This window comes from Nicotiana attenuata, chromosome 11 (assembly GCF_001879085.1).
Source record: "Nicotiana attenuata strain UT chromosome 11, NIATTr2, whole genome shotgun sequence".
Lineage (NCBI taxonomy): Eukaryota > Viridiplantae > Streptophyta > Magnoliopsida > Solanales > Solanaceae > Nicotiana > Nicotiana attenuata.
Genome location: NC_031999.1, coordinates 34,293,187 through 34,309,113, shown reverse-complemented (window position 1 = coordinate 34,309,113; position 15,927 = coordinate 34,293,187).

The following is a 15,927-nucleotide window of genomic DNA, read 5'->3' as shown; positions in this document are numbered from 1 at the left end:
TACAATGTGTAATTGAATTGAATATATTTGGGCCATTTGGAGTCGGATACTCGTGTCAAGAGCGTGGTTTCTAGTTGATATTGAGCCGGTTCGAGGTAAGTGGCTTGTCTAACCTTGTGTGGGGGACCTTTCCCCTTAGGATTGTTCTTGATATTTGAGTGCCTTGTACGTGAGGTGACGAGCGCGTACTTGAGCCGATTGATGAAAATCCGATTTTTACTTAAATTATTGAGATTTAGTTTCTTTCTTACTTGCCTTATTCTACTTGAATTTATAACTTGTGCTAGATTAGGAAAAGCATGTTTAGCTGACTTGACTGCCTAATTGCTTAAGTTGTTTTGGCTGTTCTACGTGAAGCATGCTAGGCTAGTTCTATCTGTGTTTGTATTTCGTACTTCATTTCTTGGTATATTTCTGGCTGTGGTTGCGCATTTACATTGGGACTACGGATGTGGGATTCCGGTAGCTCCCCCCCCCCCCCTTGTCTGTTTACTTTGGGACTACGGGTTAGATTCCCGGTAGATCCTCCTGCACTTTTACTTTGGGACAACGGGTTCGATTCCCGGTAGATCCCTCTGCACTTTTACTTTGGGACTGCGGGTTAGATTCCTGATAGATCCCCCTCTGCACATTGATGGGTTGACTACGGGATGGTATCCCGGGAGATCCTTCGGTTTGGTACATGAGTTGGACTACGGGACGGTATCCCGGGAGATCCACTAGACAGTTAAGAAAAGGGCTACAGGACGGTATTCTGGGAGACCCTCATTACTATCATTGATATTGAGCGGTATTTACTCTGTGTTTATTCTGTCTTTTGTAGTTGTTATTGCCCCGTTGATTTGCCTTATCTCACTACCGTACTTATTATTTCTGTCTGATTTGGTACTGTTAATCATCATTATTATTATATTTTGTCTCAGTAGGGGCCCTGACCTTCCTCATCACTACCCAACCGAGGTTAGGCTTGGTACTTACTGAGTACCGCTGTGGTGTACTCATGCCTCTTCTGTGTATGTTTTTCATGTGCAGATCCAGGTACTTCCTCCCAGGCGTATCATCCTCGTGGTGGAGAGTCCTAGCTGAGACTTGAGGTATATCTGCTACGTCCGCAGACCAGGAGTCTCTACTCTATTCCGGCTTTAGCAGATATTTCCTTTCTTTCCTTTCATGTTGTTTAGACATTCTGGTGTTGAGCAGACTTTTACATTCTATTAGCCTATGTTTTCCCGTGAGTTTCCGGGTTTTGGGATTTGGTTGTAGACTTCCGCATATTTTTGAGTTGTATAGGCCGAGCGGCCTTATATACAGTTGTTGTTTTCTTATGATCAGTTCTAATTAATTATTCCGCAAATGTTAATTGTTATTTCTGCACTGTTAGGCTTACCTAGTTGTAGAAACTAGGTGCCATCACGACATGTTCATGGAGGGTGAACTGGGGTCGTGACAAGTTGGTATCAGAGCTCTAGGTTTATAGGAGTCACGGAACACAGGCCGGTTTATTAGAGTCTCGCTGATCGACACGGAGACGTCTGTACTTATCTACGAGAGGCTATGTAACTGTTTAGGAAAAATCTTCATTTCATTTGAATTCCTCGTCGTGCGATATTTTCGGACAACAATTCTAAACTTCTGACTTCTATTCTCTCGCAAATGGTGAGGACACGTGCTACTCGAGGAAGATGACCTTCGGAAAGGTTTAAAGTCAGCAGCAATAGTGGGTTCAAGTGCCACGAAGATAGACTCTATTTAAGGTAGCGAATGAGCAGCAAAGGATGAGGAAAGACACGTGGGAAGTGTCGGGCGGTGGCTAAAATTTCTAGGAGTCCGAGTATAAGCGGCCAAGGGCCGAGTAGTCGATTAAGGGGATGAGTTCCGCCAAAGTGGGAGAGTGGCGGAGTTGCATATAGGCTTTGCAGTGGGATGACCACGTACCTTAAGGAGAGTTTGAAGTGACCTGAGAATATTGGTGATTGGTGATTTGGGGCCTACGGATTTAATTAGAAGTATGAGCTATTATGCGGCGGGAGATTTGATATAATGGGAAGGAGCTTCTTGAATGAAGAAGGATACAACATACCTTTGAATTGGAAGAATATTGCCGCACATTTAATTGATGTCCACGAGGGGTGAATGAAATTGTGCACCTGGAGAGTGAGCTCGGACTCAAGATGAGTTATTGATGTCGTGGTGATTGTGCCCCGTGCAGCAGCGTTGGGAGATGCCGGGGAGTGATTTCTACAGGTGAGTTATTCCATTGAGCAGGTTAGTGGTCGCGTGGTTGGCGATGCGTCCGCGAAGAATTCTATTGGTTATATAGTGAAGGGATCGGTCGTGCGAATGTTGTTAATGATTCAGAGTATAAAAAGGGGGTTTCTACNTATGTTTCTACTCCTGTGGGAGATTCTCTTGTTGTGGACCGCGTTTATCGGTCATGTTTGGTTACTATTCGTGGTTTTGAGACCAGAGCAGATTTATTGTTACTCGGTATGGTGGATTTTGACATTATTCTGGGCATGGACTGGTTGTCGCCCCATTTTGCTATTCTTGATTGTCACGCCAAGACTGTGACGCTGGCTATGCCAGGTATCCCGCGTGTTGAGTGGAGTGGTACTTTAGATCACACTCCCAGTAGAGTTATCTCTTTTCTTAAAGCTCAGCGCATGGTTGAGAAGGGGTGTGCCGCGTATTTGGCTTATGTGAGAGATGTTAGTGTTGATACCCCTTCTGTTGATTCTGTTCCAGTGGTACGGGATTATCCCGATGTATTTCCAGCTGATCTTCCGGGCATGCCGCCTGATAGAGACATTGATTTTGGCATTGATCTGTTGCCGGGCACTCAGCCCATTTCCATTCCTCCGTTTCCTATGGCTCCTCCTGAGTTGAAGGAGTTGAAGGATCAGTTGCAGGAATTGCTTTTGCTTGGTAGGGTTTTATTCGACCCAGTGTTTCACCGTGGGATGCTCCTGTTTTGTTTGTGAAGAAAAAGGATGGTTCTATGCGCATGTGTATTGACTACCGCCAGTTGAACAAGGTTACAGTGAAGAACCGTTATCCTTTGCCTCGTATAGATGATCTGTTTGACCAGCTTCAGGGCGCACAGGTGTTTTCTAAGATTGACTTGCGCTCAGGTTACCATCAGTTGAAGATTCGGGAGCCAGATATCCCGAAGACTGCCTTCAGGACTCGATATGGCCATTACGAGTTCCTTGTTATGTCATTTGGGCTGACCAATGCCCCTGCAGCTTTCATGCATTTGATGCACAGTGTGTTCAGGCCATATCTTGACTCGTTCGTGATTGTTTTTATTGATGATATTCTGGTGTAGTCCCGGAGTCGGGAAGATCATGAGCAGCACCTGAGGACCGTGCTACAGACCTTGAGGGAGAAAAAGTTATATGCAAAGTTCTCAAAATGTGAGTTTTGGCTGAGTTCTGTGGCATTCTTAGGCCATGTGATTTCTAGTGAGGGTATTCGGGTGGATCCGAGGAAGGTAGAGGCCGTGCAGAGTTGGCCCAGGCCGTCCTCAGCTATAGAGATTCGCAGCTTCCTTGGCTTGGCGGGTTACTACCGTCGTTTTGTGGAGGGATTTTCATCGATTGCTGCCCCTTTGACTAGATTGACCCAGAAAGGTGCCCCATTTCAGTGGACAGAGGAGTGTGAGGCGAGCTTTCAGAAGCTCAAGACAGCTTTGACTACAACCCCAATCTTGATGTTGCCTACCGGTTCGGGGTCTTATACTGTTTATTGTGACGCCTCGAGAGTTGGCCTTGGAGCAGTGTTGATGCAGGACGGTAGGGTGATTGCCTATGCGTCCAGACAGTTGAAGATACATGAGAAGAATTACCCTGTCCACGACCTTGAGTTAGCTGCCATTGTTCATGCCTTGAAGATCTGGCGTCATTACCTATATGGAGTGCCTTGTGAGATCTATACTGATCATCGGAGTTTGCAGCACTTGCTCAAGCAAAAGGATCTCAATATGCGTCAGAGGAGATGGTTAGAGCTGCTGAAGGATTATGACATCACTATCCTGTATCACCCAGGCAAGGCCAATGTGGTGGCGGATGCCTTGAGTCGTCGGGCGGAGAGTTTGGGGAGTTTGGCATATTTACCAGCTTTAGAGAGGCTGATGGCGATGGATGTCCAGGCCTTAGCCAGCCAGTTCGTGAGATTGGACCTTTCAGAGCCCAGTCGGGTTCTAGCTTGTGTGGTTTCCCGGTCTTCCTTATTTGATCGCATCAGGGAGCAGCAGTATGAGGACCCTCATTTACTTGTCCTTAAGGACAAGGTTCAGCGCGGAGATGCCAAGGATGTGACCATTGGAGGTGATGGAGTATTGAGGATGCAGGGCCGGATTTGTGTGCCCTATATTGATGGTCTTCGAGAGATGATTCTAGCAGAGGCTCATAGTTCGTGGTATTCCATCCATCCGGGTGCCGCGAAGATGTATCAGGACCTGAGGCAGCACTACTGGTGGAGGCGTATGAAGAAAGATATAGTTGGCTATGTGTCTAGATGCCTCAACTGCCAGCAGGTGAAGTATGAGCACCAGCGCCCGGGTGGGTTGCTCCAGCAGATAGATATTCCGGAGTGAAAATGGAAGCACATCACCATGGATTTTGTATCTGGACTTCTACGAACCTTAAAGAAGTTTGATTTCATTTGGGTTATTGTGGACTGGCTGACCAAGTCTGCTCATTTTATTCCTGTGTGTACCACTTATTCATCGGAGCGGTTGGCGGAGATTTATATCCGGGAGATCGTCCGTCTGCATGGTATTCCAGTTTCTATCATTTCTGACAGAGGTACTCAGTTTACATCGCGGTTCTGGAGAGCCGTGCAGCAGGAGTTAGGCACTCGGGTGGAGTTGAGCACAGCATTTCACCCCCAGACGGACGGACAGTCCGAGTGCACTATTCAGATTCTTGAGGATATGCCCCGTGCGTGCATGATTGAGTTTGGAGGGTCTTGGGATCATTTCTTGCCACTGGCGGAGTTTGCTTACAACAATAGTTATCAGTCCAGCATTCAGATGGCGCCGTATGAGGCTTTATATGGCAGGAGGTGTAGATCCCGGTGGTTTGGTTTGAGCCGAGTGAGGCCAGGCTATTGGGCACAGAGTTAGTTCAGGATGCATTGGAGAAGGTTAAGGTGATTCAGGATAGACTTCGTACAGCCCAGTCCAGACAGAAGAGTTACGCAGACAGCAAGGTTCGTGATGTTTCATATATGGTTGGTGAGCGGAGCGGGTTCTGCTTCGGGTCTCGCCTATGAAAGGCGTCATGAGGTTTGGGAAGAAAGGAAAGTTGAGTCCGAGGTTTATTGGCCCTTTTGAGATCTTGAGGCGAGTTGGGGAGGTTGCTTATGAGCTTGCCTTACCTCCCAGCTTGGCTGGAGTTCATCTGGTATTTCATGTTTCGATGCTCCAGAGGTATCACGGGGATCCGTCGCACGTATTGGATTTCAGTTCAGTCCAGTTGGACAAGGATCTATCCTATGTTGAGGAGCCAGTGGCTATATTGGACAGGCAGATCAGGAAGTTGAGGTCAAAGAACATATCTTCAGTGAAGGTTCAGTGGCGGGGTCAGCCGGCCGAGGAGGCGACTTGGGAGATTGAGCAAGATATGCGCAGCAGCTACCCTCATCTTTTCTCTACTTCAGGTATGTTCTCTATGCTCGTTCGAGGACGAACGAATGTTTAAGTGTAGGAGGATGTGACGACCCGGCCGGTCGTCTTAAGAATTAACGCCCCGATCCCCTATTAACTGCTTCCCCTAAGTTCATTTCTGCTATTTTTGTTTGCCGGGACGTTCGGCATTGAGTTTCGGAGAGTTTTGGGACACTTTGTCCCTAAATAAGAGCTTAAGTGTTGAAAAGTGGTCCGTAGTTGGAACAGTGTGAAGACGACCTCGGAATGGAAATCCGATGGTTCCGTTAGCTCCGTTAGGTGATTTTGGGGTTGGGAGCGTGTTCGGAATGTATTTTGGAAGTTCGTAGCTCATTTAGGCTTGAAATGCCGAAGTTTGAATTTTTGAAGTTTCCGGTCCGATAGTAAGCTTTTGATCCGAGGGTCGGATTGGAATTCCGGAAGTTACAATAGTTCCGTCATGTCATTTGGGATGTGTGTGCAAAATTTCAGGTCATTCGGACGAGGTTCCGGTAGGTTTTTGATCGAAAGCGTGTTTTGTTGGAATTTGAAGTTCTTAGGCTTGAATCTTTGATTAATTCGGGTTCCCGACGTTGTTTTAGGTGTTTTCAAGATTGGTACAAGTTTGAATAAGGTATTAGGTGGTATTGGTGCTTTTGGTTGAGGTCCCGGGGGCCTCGGGATGATTTCGGGTGGTTAACGGATGAATTTTGAAGTTATTGCAGCAGCTGAATGTCCCTCTTCTGGTATTTTCGCATCTACGGCTTGGGAACCACAGATGCGGCGCCTCAGAAGCGGCTCTGTGGCCGCAGAAGCGGCTTGTCTCCTTTTTCCTCAGAAACCGCAGAAGCGGTGCCATTTCCGCAGAAGCGGAGCCGCAGAAGCGGCTTAGGCATCGCAGAAGCGGCCCAGCTATCGCAGATGCGGCCTTGTTCCCTTTAGTGAAAACCGCAGAAGCGGCTTGCTTTCCGCAGAAGCGGTCCCCTGTCCGCAGAAGCGGAAATCCCTGGGCAGAAATAGAAATTTCGAGGGTTTGAGTTCATAAGTTACAAAAATCAATTGAGAGCTCGGGAGAGGGCGATTTTGAGTGGTTTTTGAAGAGAAGATTATTGGGTAACGTTTCTTTAATCCCTTCTAGTTATATTTCATCATTTTGTAGTTAAATCCATCATTAAAAATTCGAAATTGGGACTAAAATTTGAGGAATTTGGTTAAAACTTCTTAGGCCAAACTTTTGGGTTTTGAGTGAGCATTTGACCTCCGATTTTAGAGATTTTTATATGGTTAGACTCGTGAGAGTACGAGGGTTCTGAAAATGTGAAAATTATTCGATTCTGAGGCGTTGGCCTAAACGGCATTTTGGTCATTTCACCTAATTTTACGCCGTAACTTTGAATTTAATAGCAAAACCAGGTGTTTGCGATGTTATTTACGATGTGTAATTCAATTAAATAGATTTGGGCCATTTGGAGTCGGATACTCATGGCAAGAGCGTGGTTTCTAGTTGATATTGAGCCGGTTCGAGGTAAGTGGCTTGTCTAACCTTGTGTGGGGGACCTTTCCCCTTAGGATTGTTCTTGATATTTGAGTGCCTTGTACGTGAGGTGACGAGCGCGTACTTGAGCCGATTGATGAAAATCCGGTTTTTACTTAAATTATTGAGATTTAGTTTCTTTCTTACTTGCCTTATTCTACTTGAATTTATAACTTGTGCTAGATTAGGAAAAACATGTTTAGCTGACTTGATTGCCTAATTGCTTAAGTTGTTTTGGCTGTTCTACGTGAAGCATGCTAGGCTAGTTCTATCTGTGTTTGTATTTCGTACTTCATTTCTTGGTATATTTCTGGCTGTGGTTGCGCATTTACATTGGGACTACGGATGTGGGATTCCGGTAGCTCCCCCCCCCCCCCCTGTTTGTTTACTTTGGGACTACGGGTTAGATTCCCGGTAGATCCTCCTGCACTTTTACTTTGGGACTACTGGTTCGATTCCCGGTAGATCCCCTTGTACTTTTACTTTGGGACTGCGGGTTAGATTCCCGATAGATCCCCCCCTGCACATTGATGGTTGGACTACGGGACGGTATTCCGGGAGATCCTTCGGTTTGGTACATGAGTTGGACTACGGGACGGTATCCCGGGAGATCCACTGGACAGCTGAGAATAGGGCTATAGGACGGTATCCTGGGAGACCCTCATTACTATCATTGATATTGAGCGGTATTTACTCTGTGTTTATTCTGTCTTTTGTAGTTGTTATTGCCCCTTTGATTTGTCTTATCTCACTGCCGTACTTATTATTTATGACTGATTTGGTACTGTTAATCATCATTATTATTATATTTTGTCTCAGTAGGGGCCCTGACCTTCCCCGTCACTACCCAACCGAGGTTAGGCTTGGCACTTACTGAGTAACGCTGTGGTGTACTCGTGCCTCTTCTGCGCATGTTTTTCATGTGCAGATCCAGGTACTTCCTCCCAGGCGTATCATCCTCGTGGTGGAGAGTCCTAGCCGAGACTTGAGGTATATCTACTACGTCCGCAGACCAGGAGTCTCTACTCTATTCCGGCTTTAGCAGATAGTTCCTTTCTTTCCTTTCATGTTGTACTCGTGCCTCTTCTGCGCATGTTTTTCATGTGCAGATCCAGGTACTTCCTCCCAGGCGTATCATCCTCGTGGTGGAGAGTCCTAGCCGAGACTTGAGGTATATCTACTACGTCCGCAGACCAGGAGTCTCTACTCTATTCCGGCTTTAGCAGATAGTTCCTTTCTTTCCTTTCATGTTGTTTAGACATTCTGGTGTAGAGCAGACTTTTACATTCTATTAGCCTGTGTTTTCCCGTGAGTTTCCGGGTTTTGGGATTTGGTTGTAGACTTCCGCATATTTTTGAGTTGTTTAGGCCGAGCGACCTTATATACAATTGTTGTTTTCTTATGATCAGTTCAAATTAATTATTCTGCAAATGTTAATTGTTATTTCCGCACTGTTAGGCTTACCTAGTTGTAGGAATTAGGTGCCATCACGACATGTTCATTGAGGGTGAACTGGGGTCGTGACAACTTGAAGGTACTATAATCAATATTTTATAGCACCCACATCGAACCAAACAATAAATCTTCAAAATAAAATTTTAAATACAGGAGCTTCAAGATCATCAATGGTGGATCTTCATACACACACAAAAATCAGAGCTGGGAAACTTAATATATAATTGCAACAACACATGGGTTCAGAAATACAAATAAATACAAAAAAAATACTAATATAGAAAGAGGATTTTGGAGTAAAACTCATGTACAATAATGTTGAAGATAGAAACAAAATCTAAAGAAAAATTCACAAGTCAAATCCGTAACTGCTGTGTGAAATATGATTTCTCATGGTTTGGCTCTGGGATTTTTGAAATGAAAGAAATGGCTAGGTGAAATAGCGCTAACTCAGGCATTAAATGAGGGGAATAAGCTAATGCATGGGCCGGGTAAATAGTTTGGGCCGCATGGGTAGGAGAAGTATAATTTGGGCATGGACATTAAAGGGTAAATAGTTTGGAATTAATGGGTATAAAGTGAGATTTTCTCTATTAAAATTAAAATCCACAAAAGTTGGATAACAAAAGGCCCGTGACATGATCATTTTGGGGGACGTTTAGCAAATACCCATGCGCAGTAAATTATTTATCCGTCTAACCCACTGCTTTTTTTCCCTGCCCATTTATCAGCCAAATGAAGTCAAACTAAGCTACTATAAACCAAGCGAAGTCAAGTCAAGAAAAGCCAATTCAAGCCAAACCAAATCAATTCAAGCCAAGTCAAGTGAAACCAAACAAAGCCAAGCCAAATCAAGCTAAGCTAAGCTAAATGGGTAAAAAAAAGTTGGGATGTGTGATGACCCAAAAGGTCATCACTCGTTTTGAAAGTAAATTATGTGTTTTGGGGACTTAAAAACCTCTTTTGGTCTCACCTCGATTTACGTGCGCAGTCCGGGCGCATTTCCGGAAAGCTTTTATGTGAAAACTAAGTAAAATAAGGAAATTCGGCTTTTAAAGTTGAATAGAGTTGACTTTGGTCAACATTCTTGGTAAACGGACCCGGACCCGTGATACGACGGCCTCGTAGGGTCCGTAGTAAAATTTGGGACTTGGGCATATGCCCGGAATCGAATTTCGAGGTCCCAAACCCGAGAAATGAATTTTTGAAAGAAATTGTTTAACTAAAATTATAAGAGTTTTTTGAAATGAAAAGAGGTTTGAAATTGATGGTATCGGGCCCGTATTTTGGTTTTGGAGCTCGGTACAGGTCTTATATAATAATTAAGTTAAATCTGTAAAATTTGGTAAGGATCGGGATTGGTTTGGTATAAAATGGACCTATAGTTGAGAAAAATAGTAATTTTGATGTTCTTGAGTGATTTCATGAGTTTGAGGTTTAATTCATAGTTGTTGATGTTATTTTGATGATTTGATTGCACGGGCAAGTCCGTATGATATTTTTGGACTGCGTGCATGTTTGGTTTGGAGCCCCGAGGGCTCGGGTGAGTTTTGGATAGGCCACTGAGTGAATTTGGACTTAGGGAAATGGCTGTTGCAGGTTCAGCTGTGTTGCAGGCTCTGATCTCGCAATTGCGAGGTCAGGCTTCGCAATTACGAGCCCAACAGGCTTGGCAATTGCGAGGGCTTGATCGCATTTGCGAAGAAAGCCTTGCCTGCCAATGTTCGCAATTGCGAACCACCCTTCGCAAATGCGAAGTCATCAGAAAATGCCCAGTATCGCAATTGCGACTATTTGTTCGTAATTGCAAGGTTAGCATAAGATGCCCAGGTTCGCAAATGCGAGGCCTTGTTCGCATTTGCGAGCGTCGCAATTGCGAAGCTCCTATCGCAATTGCGACATCTGCGACCAGTTAATTGGGACTTGGGCGGATTTTTCTTCATTTTTCAAACCTTCTCAAAGCCTAAACACTTTGGGCGGTTTTCTAAAGAAAAGTTCTTCTCCAAACCAATTGTAAGTCATTTCTAACTCATTTTCTTTAATCTATAACATCTTTTCACATGATTTCGATCCAAAATCAAGGGTTTTCATGGGGAAAATTGGGTGTTTTGGGTAGAACTTAGGATTTTCACATTTTGGGATTTGGACCTCAATTTGAGGTCCGATTTCAAAATAAATTATATATTTGAGTTCGTAGGCGAATGGATAATCGGGTTTTGGTTCGAACCTCGGGTTTTGACCATGTGGGCCCGTGTCACGACCCCAACCCCGGTCGTGATGGCGCCCAACACACTGCTAGGCAAGCCCGACCGAATAAATATCCTTAACAATTTTTATCTAGTGCATGAATTAATTTAACATAAAAAATTACTAAGTCAACATACTAAAATACGAAAATTGAGTTAAACATGCAGAAATCCCAAAATACAAAATAACTATACGGCCCGAAGAATCCGGTGTCACGAGTCTGAGCTTCTAATACATGAGTACCAACCTACTACATATCTTTCTCTAGAAATGCGGAAATAAAAATAAATAAGATAGGAGGAAGATCAGGACTGCGAACGTCGAATGTAGCTACCTTGAATCTCCCAAGTATGATGCTACGCAGAGAAATCCTCACTCAGCCTCAGTAGTACCTGGATCTGCAGGCAAGGTGCAGGGAGTAATGTGAGTACTCCGACCCAGTGAGTAATAAACATAAATAAAGACTGAAAATAAGAAATCCTGAATAGGCACAAAGTAATTCTATAAATACAGCAACCTGAACTCAGTAGCATAAAATCAGTAAATCGGTGAAAGCAATTATAGAAATATCACAACAGATAAAATAAATAAATGACAATTAAAAATATGCAATGCAACACATATATCGGTACTCTCCAGTATCCGCTGCGGCGTGCAGCCCGCTCCATTTATTTATCGTCGACGGCGCTCACTAGCGGTGTGCAGACTCCGGGAGGGGCCCCTTACGGCCCAAGCGAAATAATAAGCCATCTCGTGGCATCAACTAGGCTCTCGGTCTCATATCAATATTAGTATCATACCGCTGCGGCGTGTAGCCCGATCTCATACTCAGTCCAAAATCACATAAGCCTCTCGGGCACAATAATATAGAAATATACAGCCCAAACTTCATTTAAAAATATTAATTAAGTTTCTAGTTTGAGGAAAAGGTGGTTGAGTTTGCAAAACAGTATTAAACACTAGGACTGAGTTCAATGATATGTAAAAATGGTAAGAAACCGGTAATAATAATCCCTGAAGGATTCAATCAATTGGCACGAAACCCAAACATAGCATTTAGCTCAATTAAAATGATAATAAGTGAATTTCAGTCAAATACTCAGTATATTCATCTACCGAGACGGACCAAGTCTCAATCCCCCAACGGTGCTCTACCCCACGCTCGCTACCCGGCGTGCAAGTCACCTCAATATAGCACTACGATGTGCAAACACGGGGTTTCAAACCCTCAGAACAGCATTTACATCTATTACTCACCTCAAGCAGGCCAAAGTCCTAGCTCGCTATGCCCTTGCCTTTCGAATTGACCTCCTCGTGTACCGAATCTGATCAAAACCACAAGGAATACGTCACAATATGCTAATGGGACAATACCCAATCGAAAACAATCGAAAAATAGTGAAAATCTCGAAATTTGCAAAACCCGAGCCCCGGGCCCACTTCTCGAAAATCAGAAAATTTACCATCAACGGATTCCTTATCTCGCCACGAGTCTATACATATAAAGAACACGAAAATCGGAGTCCAAATGACCCCTCAAATCCCCATTTTAACTCTCTTAAGTTCCAAGCCCTAATCACCATTTTTGTCTATTAATTCCTTGAGTTTTCAGCCCTAATCTATGTATTTACACCATAAAATCGTGTTTTAGACTCAGAAATCCTTACCTCAAAGAAGTCCCTTGATTTCTCTCTTCCAACTCGCCCAAATTCTCCAAGTCCGAAGTGAAAATTATGAAACACTTTGAAATTTCGCGAAGGAGAAATTAAATATCACTGACCAGTTATTTCCGCATCTGCGGCTCCTTAGCCGCATCTGCGACTTCCGCTTTTGCGGTTAAGAGTCGCTTCTGCGGAATAAACCGCTTCTACGGTGACAAGACCGCTTCTGCGGCTCCCGCATCTGCGATTCCTTTTGTGCATTTGCGGTTTCCCCTTAGATATCCAAAATCCGCATCTGCAGTCACTTTGTCGCATCTGCGACTCCGCAGATGCGGTTTCCCTACTCGCACCTGCAATCCCTGCCGCTTCCGCGGCTCGCTCTTCGCTTCTGCGGCACCGCTTCTGCGGTCCCATTTCTGCAGAAACGAAAATACCAGAAGCAACAGTGATTTTTGATCCTTACAAGTCCAAAACTTCCCGTTAGCCATCCGAAATCACCCCGAGGCCCCCGGGACCTCAACCAAAAGCACCAACACCTCCTATAACATCATTCAAACTTGTTCCAATCATAAGAACACCCCAAACAACACTAAGACCATCATTTCTCATCGAATCCAAGCCTAAGTTCTTTAAAAACTTCCGAAATACGCATTCGATCAAAAACCTAACCAAATCACCTCCAAATAGTCAGAAATTTTTGCACACACATCCCAAATCACCTAACGAAGCTACTGAAATTCCGACCCTCGGATCAAAATCTCACCTATCAACCGGAATTCGCCAAAATACTAACTTCGCCAATTCAAGCCTAATTCTACACCGGACCTCCAAAATTACTTCCGATCACACTCCTAAGTCACAAATCATCCCCCGAAGCTAACCAAATCATCGGAATTCATATCCGAGCCCTCTAACACATAAGTCAACGTCCGGTTGACTTTTCTAAAACAAACCTTCCTTAAAGAGACTATGTGTCTCATTTCCTACCAAAACCAATCCAAATCAACTCGTTCACACCCAACACTGATAATGACGCATAAAGAAGCAGAAAATGGGGGAAACGGGGCGGTAACACACGTGACGATGGGTTGGGTCGTCACATCCTCCCCAACTTAAACAAACGCTCGTCCTCGAGCGAGTCAAGAAATATACCTGAAGCCTCAAATAGGTGGGGGTATCTGCTCCGCATCTCCCGCTCGGTCTCCCAGGTAGCCTCCTCCACAGGCCGACCTCTCCACTGCACTTTCACCGAAGCAACATCCTTTGACCTCAACTTCCGAACCTGATGATCCAAAATGGCTGCTGGCTCTACATCATAAGTCAAGTCACCCTCCAGCTGAACTGTACTGAAATCTAGAACATGGGACGGGTCCCCAATGTACTTTCGGAGCATAGAAACATGAAAAACTAGATGCACGCCCGACATGATAGGTGGCAAGGCAAGCTCATAAGCCACCTCCCCAATCCTCCTAAGTACCTCAAAAGGCCCAATGAACCGTGGACCGGCTTCCCTTTTTTTCCGAATCTCATAACACCCTTTGTGGGTGAAACCTTCAGCAAGACCTTCTCACCAATCATGTAGGATACATCTCGGACCTTCCTGTCCGCATAACTCTTCTGCCTGGACTGCGTTGTACGGAGTCTCTCCTGAATCACCTTCACCTTCTCCAATGCATCCTGAACCAAATCTGTCCCCAACAATCTAGCCTCCCCAAGCTCGAACCAACCAACTGGAGATCTACACCGCCTCCCATACGAGGCCTCATACGGTGCCATCTGAATGCTGGAATGATAGCTGTTGTTGTAGGCAAACTCTGCAAGCGGTAGAAACTGATCCCATGACCCTCCAAAATCAATAACACAGGCGCGTAACATATCCTCCAATATCTGAATGGTGCGCTCGGACTGCCCGTCCGTCTGCGAGTGAAAAGTTGTGCTCAACTGCACCTGAGTACCCAACTCTCGCTGAACAGCCTGCCAAAACTGAGAGGTGAACTATGTGCCCCGATCTGATATGATGGAAACTGGGACACCATGCAACCGAACAATCTCCCGAATATAAATCTCTGCCAGCCGCTCTGAAGAATAAGTAGTACCAACCGGAATGAAGTGCGCGGACTTGGTCAGCCTGTCTATAACCACCCAAATAGCATCAAATTTCTTCAAAGTCCGTGGGAGTCCGGTAACAAAGTCCATAGTGATCCTCTCCCACTTCCACTCAGGAATAACCATCTGCTGGTGCAAGCCACCCGGTCTCTGATGCTCATATTTCACCTGCTGACAATTAAGACACCGGGCTACATACTCCACGATATCTCTCTTCATCCTCCGCCACCAATAGTGCTGTCTAAGATCCTGATACATCTTCGCGACACCCGGATGAATGGAATACCGCGAGCTATGGGCCTCCTCCAATATCAACTTCCGAAGCCCATCCATATTGGGCACGCAAATTCGGCCCTGCATCCTCAACACACCATCATCCTCGATGGTTACATCCCTGGCATCATCATGCTGCACCATGTCCTTAAGGACGAGCAAATGCGGATCCTCATACTGACATTCTCTGATGCGGTCGTACAAGGAAGACTGATAAACCACACAAGCCAACACCCGACTGGGCTCTGAAATATCTAGTCTCACAAATCGGTTGGCCAAGGCCTGAACATCAACTGCAAATGGCCTCTCCTCAACTGGAATGTATGCCAAGCTCCCCATACTCACCGACTTTCGGCTCAAAGCATCGACCACTACATTGGCCTTCCCTGGGTGATACAGGATAGTAATGTCATAATCCTTAAGAAACTCTAGCCATCTACGCTGCCTCAAATTAAGATCCTTTTGCTTGAACAAATGCTGAAGACTGTGATGATCGGTGAATACCTCACAGGATACGCCATACAAATAATGCCTCCAAATCTTCAATGCATGAACTATAGCAGCTAGCTCCAAATCATGAACGGGGTAGTTCTGCTCATGGGGCTTCAACTGACGAGAAGCATACGCAATAACTCTACCCTCCTGCATCAAAACACAACCAATCCCAACTCTCGAAGCATCGCAATATACCGTATAAGAACCTGAAGCTGATGGCAAAACCAATACTGGAGCTGTGGTCAAAGCCATCTTGAGCTTCTGAAAGCTCTCCTCACACTCGTCCGACCATAAAAATGAGACACCCTTCTGAGTCAACTTGGTCAAGGGCGATGCAATAGAGGAAAAACCCTGAACAAACCGGCGATAGTAGCCTGCCAACCCAAGGAAACTAAAAATCTCTGTGGCTGAGGACGGTCTAGGACAACTCTGCATCGCCTCTATCTTCTTTGGGTCAACCTGAATGCCATCGCTGGACACCACATGTCCCAAGAAAGCCACTGAAC